Raw genomic sequence first — 14118 nt, 5'->3', positions numbered from 1 at the left:
TTCTCCAGGCAGCTGGTCTTGTCACTAGTCATTTTACTGAAGATTACCCATCAGTTTGTGCAGATTTGCTTTTTAATTGGCCCTCAGCACACCTGCCGCAATTTTTTTTCTTGTTCTTGGTCCCCAGAAGTTTTTGCAGAGAAGAGGAAGGTGGCGTTCTGGAGAATATAGTCTTAAAGCATACCTTGAAGGACAGTCATGAGAACAATTACATTTTTAATACTAGAGAGGAGAGGGACCTTTTGAAATATAGGAACAGGGGATATAGAGTGAATTAGGAAGAAATAGCAAAAGCATCTGCATTCTTGTATCTCAGCCTTGGAAGAAGATCATTTTCACAGTCTTTTCCTTTTAATTTCATGTAATAGTCAAGTATGACAGGCTGGAAGTAAATGATGAACAGGTGGGCAGGGAGCCTTTGGGGCACCGCCGCTCATCAGGTTGACGAAGCAGCGAGATGGATCACAGGGCAATCAGCAGGTGGGCAGGAAATCGGCGGGCAGAGTGATTTGCTACGTGATATTTGGCATTAATTACAACTGCTGAAATGTTGGGGGTGGTTTTGTTTTAAGGTGAAGAAAACAGTGGAGGTTTGGAACACCACGTAAACTGAGAGATCTATGTGTTTTGGAATCATTTCATATTACCATATACAAATATTATACTTCTGAATCGCAGCTTTCAAACAACCATGTTGTTCCAAAAAATGATTTCTTGGGTCTCCAGACTGGAGTCCGACAGCTTCTCTTTATCCTCTGTCTTTCTCCCCAGCCCCTGACAACCAGCCATCTGTGTTTTGTCTCTAGGGATCATTTATTTGGAATGTTTCAGATAAATGAAATCATACAGTATGTGGCCTTTTATGACTGGCTTCTTTCCCTTACACGTTTTCAAGATTCACCCATGTTGTAGCACGAGTCAGTACTTCATTCTTCTTCATGACTGAATAATATTCCATCATCTGTATATAACATGAACTGTCTGTCCAGTCATTTGTGGATGGGCATTTGGGATGTTTCCACCATTTGGCTAATGCAGATACTGCTGTTCTGAACATCCACACACAAGTATTTGAGTATCTGTTTTCACTCTGGATATATATCTGGGAGTAGAATTACAGGGTCATATGGAAACTCTAATACTCAAGTTTTTGACAAACTGCTAAATTGTTTTCCACAGCAGCTGAAACATCTTATATCTCAACTAACAGTGTTCAAGGATTCCAATTTCTTCCACTCATTGCCAACACTTTGAGCAAATCATAGCCACCCTATTGAGTGTGACCTTGCACTCACTGTAGTTTTTATTTGCATTTTCCTAATGACTAATGATGTTGGCCGCCTTTTCATATGCTTGTTGGCCATATATATGTAAAATTTGAAGAAATATCTATTTATGTCCTTTGGCCATATTTTAATGGGGTGATTTGTCTTTTTGAGATGTAAGTTCTTTACCAATGCTGGATAAACTTCACCTGCTTATTATATTGATTCTGAATATGAAACTCTTCAAGGTCTTCCTTTCCCCATATTTTCTCTATGAATCCAAACCAAACTTGGAACATGTAATTCCTGAATTCTGCTCATTCTCGGATCCATCTCTTACCTCCTTATGTGTGTTTCTATAATGCATCCAGGTAGTATAGTATTATGATGTTCCCCCAGGACTGTGCATTTCCTGTCCCTCTGCAACCTTCCTGATCACCTTCAACTCATACTTTGGGAACAAGACATACAGTGCTCATACGAGCAAGACAAATTCTTCTGTCTATGCAAATTGAGAGAAGCGATCCCTCAGTTATAATAGTCATTTTCGTTATTATCATTTCCAAATTCACAATAAGAGGAGTTATTTCATGTCTGTTTAATATAAGTAAAATTCATTATCTGCTGCCTGCCTTATACTTTCAAAAACAGGCAAAAATAAATTAAATGACCTCAGATTATCATTGTTGAAGAAACTGGAAAAAAGTACATGTTCTCTGGTAAAGACAAATTCAGCGTCTCAGAGAGGCTTTTCAGTTTCTGATTTTTTCATTTTTTATAATATGCAAATTAATCATATGAAACTGTAAATCTTTCCTTATTAGAATCTTTCCTCAGCTCTATTTTGTTTGTTCCAAAGCTCCATATTTTGGAATATAATTATGCCTCTGACTAAGCAATGTGGAATTTCAGTTTTATTAAAAGGGATCTAACTACTTATTTTACATGTCAGGAAAAATCATTTCTGCATGCAAATACGAGCGCCATAAACTGCAGGAGCCACTTCCCAAAATCTGTCCCCTGAGCTTGTGGGTGAATCTTCTGATATTGGTTAATTAAATGTGAAGTGCTTGATTTCAGGAAGATGATTTTCTTCATTACTTTATTATAATAAAAGCATGTATGGTGACCACATACAATTTAATATACTTGACTCCTGTGGATAATTCCGCATTGTTTTTGTCTCCTTGATGGATTTGTTAACGTGTGAGACTGTTAGCATTTTTTTGTTGTTGAAACCAAGCCTATTACCCGAGCCCATATGTCTGTAATAAGAACGATTGGGAATAGAGAAATCTTGCATCTGGAGGGAGTTAACTCTGATCCTCTGTAATGGCTTCCAATCATTCTTCCTAAAAAAAAAAAAAGTCTTGCAGAAAAAAGACTAGACTTTCATGCAAAACCCTGTTAAATGAACAGTTCATCATTTTATAGTACATTGTAATAGAACTCTCTGTTCAGTCATGTGCTCTTACTCACTCGTGAAATCTCATTACAAAGTCAGCCTTAGACCTATGGTTGAGTCTAGAGCTTACTTACCCCTGAAAAGAAGACCGAAGTTAAGTTCTTTTTACCACATTCATCAAATATGCATGCAAAATGTGGTCTCACATGACAATTTCATTTCTCTTTCTTTTTCCTTTTTCTTTCTTTTCCTTCTCTCCCTCCTTCCCTTCCTTCCTTCCTTCTTTCTTTGTCTATTTTTAAATTCAGTTTATTCTGACCATACCTAACTTCGTTCATGGTCATTGCTTCTCTCACCTAGAAGCTAGAAACTCATAATGCCAAATGAAACGTAAAAAATAAAGTTGATCTCTGTCCACGTAATTCTCAATATACTCAAAATATGGCAGTTTTATGGAGTCTTTGAAAAGTCTAAAATATGAACTCATGGAAAAAATATTTTTAAACTGAAAATAACTTTTGAAAGTATTCTGTAGCCAAAAAACAAGGTCAAAATTTTAATATTGCATTTATATTTCATATAATTCATTTATAAGTGCTCCACTGGGAAAGTGTTTTAGGAGTTTTTAAACAATTCCAATTAGTGTAATTTTCAGTATATTTACACGAGGGCACAAATCACTTTCATTTTTTGAGACTTTACATCTTCGCTGATTATTTTGAAGCCCACACTATCCCCCAGAGACTAATTAAATGCAAAGTCCTATAACATTTTCTCTAATACTATATTCAAAAGTATATATAAATATTTCAGTTTAAGGAGAGCCTTATAATAACTTGATGAATTTTCAAAAGGATTATTTTTTTTAATTTTTATTTTATGCTTTATAATGATAATTGGTTATTTATCTCTTGAATCTGACATGTAAAATGTATTATTATAGATTATATCTTTATTATATGTAGTTAGTTTCTCTTTCTTCTTCTCCATGTGAATTGTGTCCTTTTTGATGACTCCAAATATTTTCTTCCATGATGCATTTTACATGAGTCAAAAAATGATTTTACCAAATGATTTATATACAGTCAAAACATATTTCAGAAATTCTATATTTTAAACATTTGTCTTCCATTTGTTTTTTTCTGTTTACATGGAAGCACTGTCAAAAATAGTTACAGATGCACCAATTCATTAATACATTAACATAATAAAATATAAAAGACCTTTTTAGCTTCCTATGATTTAAGTGCTATGTAAAAAGTGTACAAGGACAATGAAAACACACTCTTTCAGGGAGGGATGGGCGCCTGAGGCAGGTGTGGTATGATGAAAAGAATGTAGCAACTTTCTTAGTAAAAGGAGCTTCACACAGAATAAGGTGACTATTGTTCTGAATTTCAAGTGTTATAGCTGATCCTCACCCCTTGCATATTTCCAGGTGTTATTGAGTAAGTAAGTTACACTACCAAGACATCTCTTTCCATCATGGAGTTAAGGTGTTGGCATATGTCATTCCTAAGTTGTCTACTAACTCTATAGAGTTTATAACATGCTTTTTTATTTCTCATGATCAGCTCTATTTGTTTACATAGTAATTTTTCAATATAATATCTTTATATTCCTAAATAATTTCCACTCGTTCCTTATAGCTTGTATATCCTTTTAATGAATTGCTGGATCTTATTTTCTTGCAGTTTTTGCTTCTGTTCATGAATAAAATCTGTAAGAATGATTTTTAACCTGATTCTATTTTAATACACCTCAAGAGCATAAACCCATCAGGATCTACAGCTCCTTATGCCTGAGATTCTGAGGAAACCTGATCTCATGTTTGACCACTTCACCTGGACTCAGCCATGAGACCAAACAGTGCCTTAGCTCTCGTGTTGTGGCAGACTGGACATCGTTGTACAACAACCAAGTTCATTCATCATTTAGCATTTCCTGCTAAATGTATCCTGATTTTTATGTGTATCTAATTCTGTTATATTGGTCAGAATGTGACTACATGGTCACACATGACCCCAAAGGGGGCTAGAAAATATAGCCTGCCTATCCTTTCCTATCAGTTTGAGAGAGAAGAGAATGGATATTTTATAAATAGTTAACATTCTCTGACACGCTTCTTTACATATATATATGAGATGATGCCCTTCTTTAAGAGACAATAAAGACAAATCCTGGCTTGGCTCGTGCTCTTTTTATTTCGGTGGCAACCTAAAATAAAAGAAGAGGGGTTGTCCATTATCACCTGGAACTTATGAGCATTTTTAGTGGTTAATCTAATTCAATCTCATATGCCCAACCTCTGCTCTCCTTCACTCTGTCCCCTGGCATTCTAAACACAGCTTGAATCTCTGGGAATTCCTTGCATGGGTGCACCCTAGTTTAGAACTCATGCTCTTCCAAGTGAAACTCCCTTCTTTCACATGCTATGTATCTCCGCCGTAGGGTGTTGGGAGATAATCTACCCTCTCTCCATTGTCACTGCTAGGCCTTTCCTATTTACTCTGATTTTTCAAATAAGGTAATAATTGTGTTCCTCTGCCAGCCAGGATTGAGTCCACCATCCTATATTAGACAACTAAAGAAATGGACCAGATGCATGAAACCATGGCTTTCAAAACACTGGACAATATGTATCACTCTCTCTCTCTTTTTTTTTTTTTTTTGCACAAATGCTGCTTGATATTTAGGCCATCTTTCAAGTATTTACTATTACTATGTTTTGGGCAAGGTGCGTGGGACTATAAAGTTAAACAAGCATATAACAGGAAGAAATATAGAAACGAATGAATGGGTAAATAATATGACGTCAATCCTCAAGAACTCTACTGTTAGCTAACTATACTTTATGAAAACTTGTTTAAGGAGTTAAGCAGCTTGGTCAGGACTGTGAACTTGGAATTTGGAAAGTCGGGGTTCAACTGAAATATGGTTCAGGGGTGTCCAACCTCTGCCCCGTGGGGTATAGCAGCCCAGGGTGGCTATAAATGCAGCCCAACACAAAATTGTGAATTTACCTAAAACATTATGGAATTTTTTGTGTGTGTGATTACATGTTGCAATGTACTTAATGTGTGGCCCAAGACAACTCTTCTTCTTCCAATGTGGTGCAGAGATGCCAAAATGCCAGACACCCCTGGTAGACCAAAGTAATAATCATGACAAAAGAACATTGCACTGGAAATAGCAGAGGCACCTCACTGGTATGGTGACCATCCTCTGTGTCTGAGAGGTAGTGCTAATAAATTACTGTTATCTCTCCCTTCTTACCACCTCAATACTCATTGCCTTTAAGGATGACTAGCAGAGGAAAGAGTGGAATTAAACAGAGTATTACATAGTATGAAAAAATGAAGCAACCCAGATACTGTATAAATGAGAGATAGAATGAAGAACACGAGCATATAGAGTCCTTCAGTACGTGTTTAGTTTTTTTTCTCCAATGAAGCAGTTCTCACTCCCCTTCTTACTCAGTTCTGCGTGCAGTGCACTCGAGCTTAACCTGAGCATGACGTTCTCCATTGCAACGAAGGCATCCAAGATGGCAGGTGCTAGTGTGCTGGTCAGTGAAGAGAAGGGCCATGCTGATTTCAGTGACAAAGCTGCTCCTGAAATGTCACCTTGTGAATGGCGTGACACTGGTGACAGTTAGGGGAGGGACACCCGGGTGACAGCGAGCATGGTGAAAATGAACACCAGCAGGCGGGTATAATGTGAAATGAACTAAGAGGGGCCCAAGAGGGCTAGTACCTTGTGGTTTCGGAGTAGTTTCTAGGAAGAGTAAACAAACTGTTTAACCTAAAATTAGTATTGATCCTTGTTGATTGGCTTGGCCCAGCCCACGAACAATGTCGTTTAAAGGATAATGGAGGATTGCATTGCTGCGATTCCATATAGAATTATGATGGCTGTTTTTAGAAGCCGGCTGTTTTTAGAAGCTGGCTGTTTTTACAAGCTGTGTGATGGTTTCATTTTTCAGTCACGTCCCAGTGTTTGCACTCTCCCCATGACACTTGTCCAGAATTCTGGGCCAGGTTGCGACACACAGAAAGTGCTTCTCTCCATGGCTTTCTCCCACCACAGCTGGCAGGGCCTGCGGTGAATTTTCATTCATGCCATTGCTTTTCATTTGTAAGTGTCAGGTTAAAAATGCATTTCATGTTCTTTCTAAATGGTCATTCCATCTTTGTATCTCTTTTATTTATTTTCTTTGCTTCAATTTATTACTGCATACTATCTCCTCCAGGCCTTAACGGATTGGGTGACAAATTGTACAGTTAGATACAAAAATAGAAGGAAAAATAAAACTTTATACTTGTAGCAGTATTTTCAATTACCATCACTCCTCACATAAAACTCTGAAGAAGCTAACACAGAAATTGCTATTCTTACTTTATAACAAAGATGCAGATTCCCAAAGAAGACTTATATCCTCTACAGAGAGGTACACTGTTAAATTTCACTACAAACTAAACACAAAAAGTTAATGAAATCCAGAAGCTGTTTCAGCCAGAAATTCGTGAAAGCCCACTCATGGAAGAAACTTCATTGGTCTTCACCCTAATTATGACTGGCTTTTGTTTTTCAGGTGTGCACAGGGCCAGTTCAAGATTCTCTTCACACACCTGAGAGTGAGTACCTTGACTTAATATGGGCAGCCGGGTCATGTGAGTACTGCTTTGTGGACATAACTCTTACCTTGTGAAAGATGGAATTGTTGACTCTCAAAGGTTGTTGACACATAGATAAAATGCTTATTGGTGGATTTTCCCGTATCCCTACCTGCAGAGAGAACCTGAAGACTTTATTTTATTGGCATAGGGCAGTTTCATAAAGCAACAACTCTCTCCTTCATCCTCCCTCCCTCCCCGCCTCTCTCTGTCTCTCTCTGGGCATGAAATTTAATTGTGAGAAATTTCCCTTATAATTTCTGATTGATCAAAGTTCCCCTAAAACATAACTTCTATATATTAACAGTGTCAGTAGTCTTGGATGTAGACGGACTTGGTTAGGTCATTTCTCATACACCAAAAGAGTATGTTTCCTTGGAGAATTTGAAAAGACATGGTGAATTTTAGAAAAAAGTGAATATTTTATTATACAATTTACATATCCTTTTTCTGTAGGATATCTTTTTAGAAGTAGTTTATCTATTCCAGTTGCACCATAAAATTCCTAACATCCATTGCTGAATTAAATCAAAGCCAAATGACCATATGGTGAAATTATTCACCATGGAATACTGCTTTCTAAAATTCTTTTTTACTCAGCTACAGTAGTCCCTAGCCAACCCTGATGCATTAAGAATGTCTGATACATTAGCATATTTTATAATTGAGCTGAGGAATGATGTTACTATTAATTTATTTTTGAAATATTAACTTGCTTTTAAAGAAAGCATAATGAGTAAATGTCAGAAATATTTATGACAACACTTTGCTATATCAGGTTTGACCTTGAAATTCCAAGCTACATTAGCATGAAGATCACTGTGCCTTAAAGAAAGTTCTAATTGTATCAAGGCGAGTTGTCATTGGAATAATGCTATGGGAGAGTCCAATACAAGTAAATAAAAAAGGGGTGCAAACTCAAAATAATTAGCTACTGTTATATTAGGAAGAATGATTCAGAGGGAGCGTTAAATAGTGAAGTTTATACTCATATTGATTTGACTTCTAGTATAAAATTTAGTTCAAGATTTTATGGAATACTGCTTAGCATTTAGCTATGCCACATCATTTTTGTGCTGTAATAATTTCATATAAATCTTGTTTTTCTCCAAAATTTTAAATTAATTAATGGTAAGAGAAAAAGCTATACTCTACACATGTATCATAGTATCATTGTTTATTAAATACTTAAGCAGATGAATGTGGAGGGAGCTTATATAATTGTAGTTTATTATCTGACTGTAATAAAAGACCGATACCTGGGACATACTAGACACTAATAAAAAACTGACCAATTAGCCCTGGCTAGTGTAGCTCAGTGGATTAAGCATGGGCCTGTGAACCAAATGATCGTGGTTTGATTCTTAGGGCACATGCCTGGGTCGCAGGCCAGTTCCCAGCAGGGGCCAGTTCCCAGCAGAGGGTGCACCAGAAGCAACCATACATTGATATTTCTCTCCCTCTCTCCTTCTCTTCTCTTCTAAAGATAAATAAATAAAAATTTAAAAAAACCGATCAATTAATATAAGGCCTTATATTTATTACAGGCAAGTCCATGGACTTAATATTTAATTGTCCTGCTTGATTTACTGGCTGAAATACATGACATATACAGAGAAGTGGTATTTGAGACAAAAAGATTTATGTTATCAATGAAATTTACTTAAATTCTAACATTTGAATACCAAGAACAGTGCTTTCCAAATTCTGGAGGATTTATTAGATATTTTTATACATACATGTAGACACTGATTTATAAACTCTTGGTGCAGCAAGTTAGTTAGATGAACTAAGTGAAACATGTAAGAAAAAACACGTTTATTAAAATAGGGTTTTCATATTTGTACTGTGAATACATGAAGGGGAATTGGTGTGATTAAAGTGGGGGAGAAAGGATGGACCTCTGTGATCTCTGACCTTGACCGAGTTTTAAGACCTATAGAGGGACTGGTGTTTCCACAGAGCGTGCTTAAGGAAATGAAGACAGCGAGGGTTGCCGGTGCTCTTTGTCATGTGTAGAAACCCACAGTTCCATTCTTCTGCTCCTTCAGCTCTGTGTTTAACACTCATCACAAAGATAGTTAAGGAGAAACTTACTACTTCATAACTCAGAACGACCACTAGATAGATCCCAGATAGACAGACAACTGATAGACAGATGGACTCTAGAAAATGATCTGTCACCTATAGCACCTTGCCTGGATATATGTACTTGTAGTAACCTGTCCAATGATTGAAAATCATAACGATTTATGATCATTTTTAATTTTGCTTATGATGCTTTCACTTTATTTCATCTTCGCTTTTTAATTCACAAAAATGCCATTGAAGGAGCCGAATTTTCTCTCTCCTCTCAGAGGCTTATAGCAGTGTCAAACAGAATTGAAGGTCACCCTGGTCCTTGGGAGGGTTTCTGAGGAGCTGTAGGTATGTTACTAGGGGTCGTTGGGCAAGCTGGCCTGGAGATAGGAATTCCAGTAAATACATTTTAGTCGAGAAGGCAAGAAACAATGGTAGAGGACTGAGGGATTAAAGAGACGCATCATTAAAAATGTTTCATTTAGTCAACATCTACTGTGGGTGACTGGAACTTAAAAATCACAGGATAACCTTATGTAATCAAAAAACTATATCATTTTTAACAATCAAAACTGTTATTAATGGACAGAAATATTTACCTATAAAATTATATAATTATTATACTTACACTGGGAAATAGATGATTACTGAATATAATATGATTTCTGATATGTCTTTTCTACAGCCTTAGAATATCACATCCACTTTTAATGGGTATTTCGTGCTCATCTTTATTTTCTTTGTGGTGAAGTAAATTAGAATAAACATTTATTCTCATTTTTTTAAAAGTCAGATAAGAAAGAAGCATTTGTTGTAGCTGAACTTATAATCGATTTTCCCAAGATTTCAGAACTAAGCAAAAAGGAAAGAACAGAAATTTTTCTAACCCTTGCTATATGTCAGAGGTCTTCCAATCTATTATGACATTTCTAAGTCCCAAGCACTTTCTTTTGCTCCAAATTTCAACTCTTTAACAATATCTGCAGGCATTTTGAAGATAAACATGCTGGCAAGTGAATGATTGTGACTTCTTTTTATGGTAGACTCATCTTTCAGACATTTTATCCTTTTTCAGCATTTTAGTTCTTATAAGGTTTAGATTCTTGTTTTAAAAAAATGAAGAAATGCTATTCTTTGACCTTGAGCTTATTCGACTATTGTAATGCAGAAGTATCATTTTTAGGAGCTTTCATATGTTTTAAAGGAAAAAAATGACCTTGGGAGGAATCTTACGAATGTTCACATCTCAACAGTTCAAGTTCATCTCCCAGACAAAGTCAGCGGCTGCGAACTGATAGAAAAAAGAAATACATATGAAATATTACTCTGATATCTTTATGTGGGATTTCTATTTCAATTTAGCAAAGAAGAATAACTTTTAGATTCCATTTCTGTATATGGCTCATCAATTATATAATATACTTTGGTCCTTCTCCCCAAAATATGCATGTTTCCTAACATGCAATTATTAGCTTTCTACTTGACACTGCAAGAGAAGGGGAATTAAAAGGATAAAGGAAAATGATAAAAGACACAAAAATTATTATTTTTAAAACTGAGAGATTTCTATAAAAAAGAAAAATCTTGAATATGTAAAGTGAGCATATCATTTCCATACATTCCAGAACAAAAATAATTTTGAAACAGTCCTCATTAATTTTTTCCTGATAGAATGAGTCAATCTTTTTTTGTTGTTTCCTTGACTAGTCATTTGACACACACTCACACACACACAAATCATTGTTGTCATCTTCTGAAAGTATCAGTTCACTCATCAGACCTCCAGGCCCAGACCCATGTCCATGCCATTACACATTCTTTGACATCTTGAGTCTGACCAGGGTTTGGTTAGGAAGTATTCATAGGAAGTTTGAAAGCAAAAGTTTGAGGCAGAATCCTTCTGGTTGTGGACAATTACGGCCCTGTCAGTGGGAGAGGTACTGAGACTCAGTACCCATGAACCGACTCCACACTCCCCTCACCCCCATTGTTCCTGACAGCCAGCTTTTGACCCTTTCTACTCTTTCCCCCAGTGCTGATCTGTTCGATCACGTCTCCTGTTAGAAGAGTGAGTCCCTCACAGGGGAAAGGCACGAACACTGGGACTGTGTGTCTGCTGACTCTGCTAGCTGAGCATGGCCCAGGCGCAGGCAGCCCGTACCAGTGAAGAACTGAGATGGGCCATCAGGTTTCGTGGGGGTTCAAAAAGCAGAAGATCAAAGACGATGCAGTCCTTTGCATCTTGGATGATGGTTGAAGGACCTGACTCAGATCCCCTAGAGAAGCTGTGATCTTCATCAGGTTTCACTGAGTAGGGAAGAGAATTTAGATCCCTCGTAGAACTCCACTTGATTTGTGCTATGGATAAGTTGGCTTCTGATTTGCTTCTTAGGTAAGAATTAGGCAGCTTGTTCTTTCATGTCTTAAGATCCAGAAACTGCTTTGTGTATATCTGCAAAAAAAAAACCACAACACCACACAGGTATATATGAGGACAGGAACAAGGTTGCTCATTGCAATGTAGCTAGTAGTTGATGAACAAATAAAAATATGTTGATCAGGTTTCTGATTAAGAACTACCTCTGGGTTAAATGAAGTAGGACTAGCAGAGCATTTCAAAGAAGGACAAATGAGAGATATTTGGCTTGATTTTCACTTTATCTTATGAAGAAATAAAATTAGACTTGGGCAGACAATGAGGCAAGCTCTACATACTGTACCGTGTTTAAGGGCAGGATGAGTGGTGCCAGGCTGGACTGTGGTTGAGAGCGATGTCGATACAAGTGATGCTCAAAGAGGAGATGGATTCAGTTAGAATGTGAAATATATGTAGAAAGGGTTCAGGGATAATGGACAAATGTACAAAATCAAAGGACTGGGCCCTGAGAAATAGCGCCTGTTGGAAGCTGAATTTTTTCACATTCTCCGCGCTTCCGGAGAAACCTGCAGTTTCCTGCACCGACAGGGCTTCACTTCATCGCTGCGATGATTTGTGAGCTCTGGTCCTGATGCACTGAGGAGGCCCCCCCATCCGGGGCAGGAACTATATTTCTTAGTCTGAGTATCCCCAGGCCCTAGTGTAGTAGCTGACACATCGTTGGTTCTCAGCAAATCTCGGTGGAGGGACTATACTGCCTGGGTACAGAAGGGACTGCAGACTGAGTCCGCCCGCACTGGATCTCTTGTGGTTTCCCTCCCAGGTATCTTTAGCGGCTCACTAATGGTCCAGGGGTGTCCAACCCATGGCCTGTGGGCCAGAGGTGGCCCAGGATGGCTGTGAATGCGGCCCAACACAAAATCGTAATTTTACATAAAACATTATGAGGGTTTTATTTTTCTTTGTAATTATGTGTTGCTATGTGTTTAATGTGTGGCCCAAGAAAACTAATTTTTTCCACTATGGCACAAAGATGCCAAAAGGTTAGACACCTCTGGAACTTTCCTCTTCTTTGGAGACTTGCTCTTAGCTCACAGGTGGTCCATAGGATACTTACTGTGAATTTGACCTGGATAGGAGTTTTACCATTTGAAAAACTGAGATAACAATGATTAACTTATAGTGTTGACAGGATAATTAAAATAAAGTTTATGAATTAACGTGCACGCTCAAAATAATAGCACCCAGTAAAATTTACACAGCTCTGCACAGTGTCCCAAAATGAGTGGTATGTATCTTCTACAGAAAGAAATGTTCCTAAATTCATATTACCTGACTAATGATGCATAATAAGAAAACATTTGCAGTTTTTTCTACAATTGATTCTCTACTCAAACTTTTGATTTGTGAAAAGAAAGAAATTATACTGACTTCCAGTCTGTCTTACTAGGGAAAGAATGCATCATCTCCTACACACAGTTTATGAGGCCACTTAGTATTTAAAATTCTGAGAAAGTCACATGACAAACTGCAGTCTCTTTGCTGTTCCCCATCAAAGCAACTCATGGATCAGTTGAAACATTCCATTGTGTGACCTACCTGTGATGGCAGGTCAAGAAGCTACAGCTTACTTGAATATCACCTGGGTTGGTGAGAGTTCACGTAATTATTTTATTTGGCTGTCAGCATGCGACACATATATCACGTTTGTAAAGAGAAAAAAAACAAACTCGGAGATCGCTTACGGGATGTGACAAGGACATGCTAACTGCTAGGTCTGTTGTTCTTAATTTCAGGGAGAAAAAAAGGTAAGTCCAAATTTTAAAAAAATGATTTAGAAGCCAGAAAATAGAAGTTATGCGTGACTCTGAAGTAGAAAATTGATGTTGGAGACATCTAGGCTGTTGCAATATTTTTCACTTTGGTCTTTCAAAATCTGCTTCGATGTTTCTTACATCCTTCGTTTTTCATGAGTGATTCTTAGTAAAGAGGAAATTGTGGCCTCTGGAAAGAAAAAGTTGAAAAGTTCAGACCAGCTGAGGTAGTCAAATTAGATTTATTCTTGAATTAAGTGGTATTTTCTTACACTGAGGATGATATTGAAAGGCAGAATTTATGTTTATGAGCGGCATAAAACCACTGAAATTTAACATTGAGTGCATTATTTTTAAATAAATGGATGTAACTTTCAGTTATACAATCAGGCTTCTCTCCATGTCATTATTTTGAAAATTATAGTATTTTAACAAACTACGTTCAAGAAGAAAATAAGACAGCGACGTTCACCTAAAATGCTAGCTCCCGAGTCAGGATAAC

The 14118-nt window shown here is 37.2% G+C and overlaps 1 long non-coding RNA gene across 1 annotated transcript in view; it reads left to right on the top strand.

The window, feature by feature from the left end:
- LOC128627771 (uncharacterized) overlaps positions 1-7308 on the top strand; it is a 450437-nt gene extending 443129 nt beyond the window's left edge. The window contains exon 5 of the long non-coding RNA XR_008392072.1: positions 7265-7308. This is a non-coding gene — a long non-coding RNA (uncharacterized LOC128627771). The remainder of the gene's footprint in view (positions 1-7264) is intronic.
- The last annotated feature ends 6810 nt before the right edge of the window (positions 7309-14118 follow it).

This window comes from Artibeus jamaicensis, unplaced genomic scaffold (assembly GCF_021234435.1).
Source record: "Artibeus jamaicensis isolate MK-2021 breed Jamaican fruit bat unplaced genomic scaffold, CSHL_Jam_final contig_467, whole genome shotgun sequence".
Lineage (NCBI taxonomy): Eukaryota > Metazoa > Chordata > Mammalia > Chiroptera > Phyllostomidae > Artibeus > Artibeus jamaicensis.
Note: the sequence above shows the minus strand (reverse complement) of the source record. Positions and strands in the feature narration are given on the sequence as shown.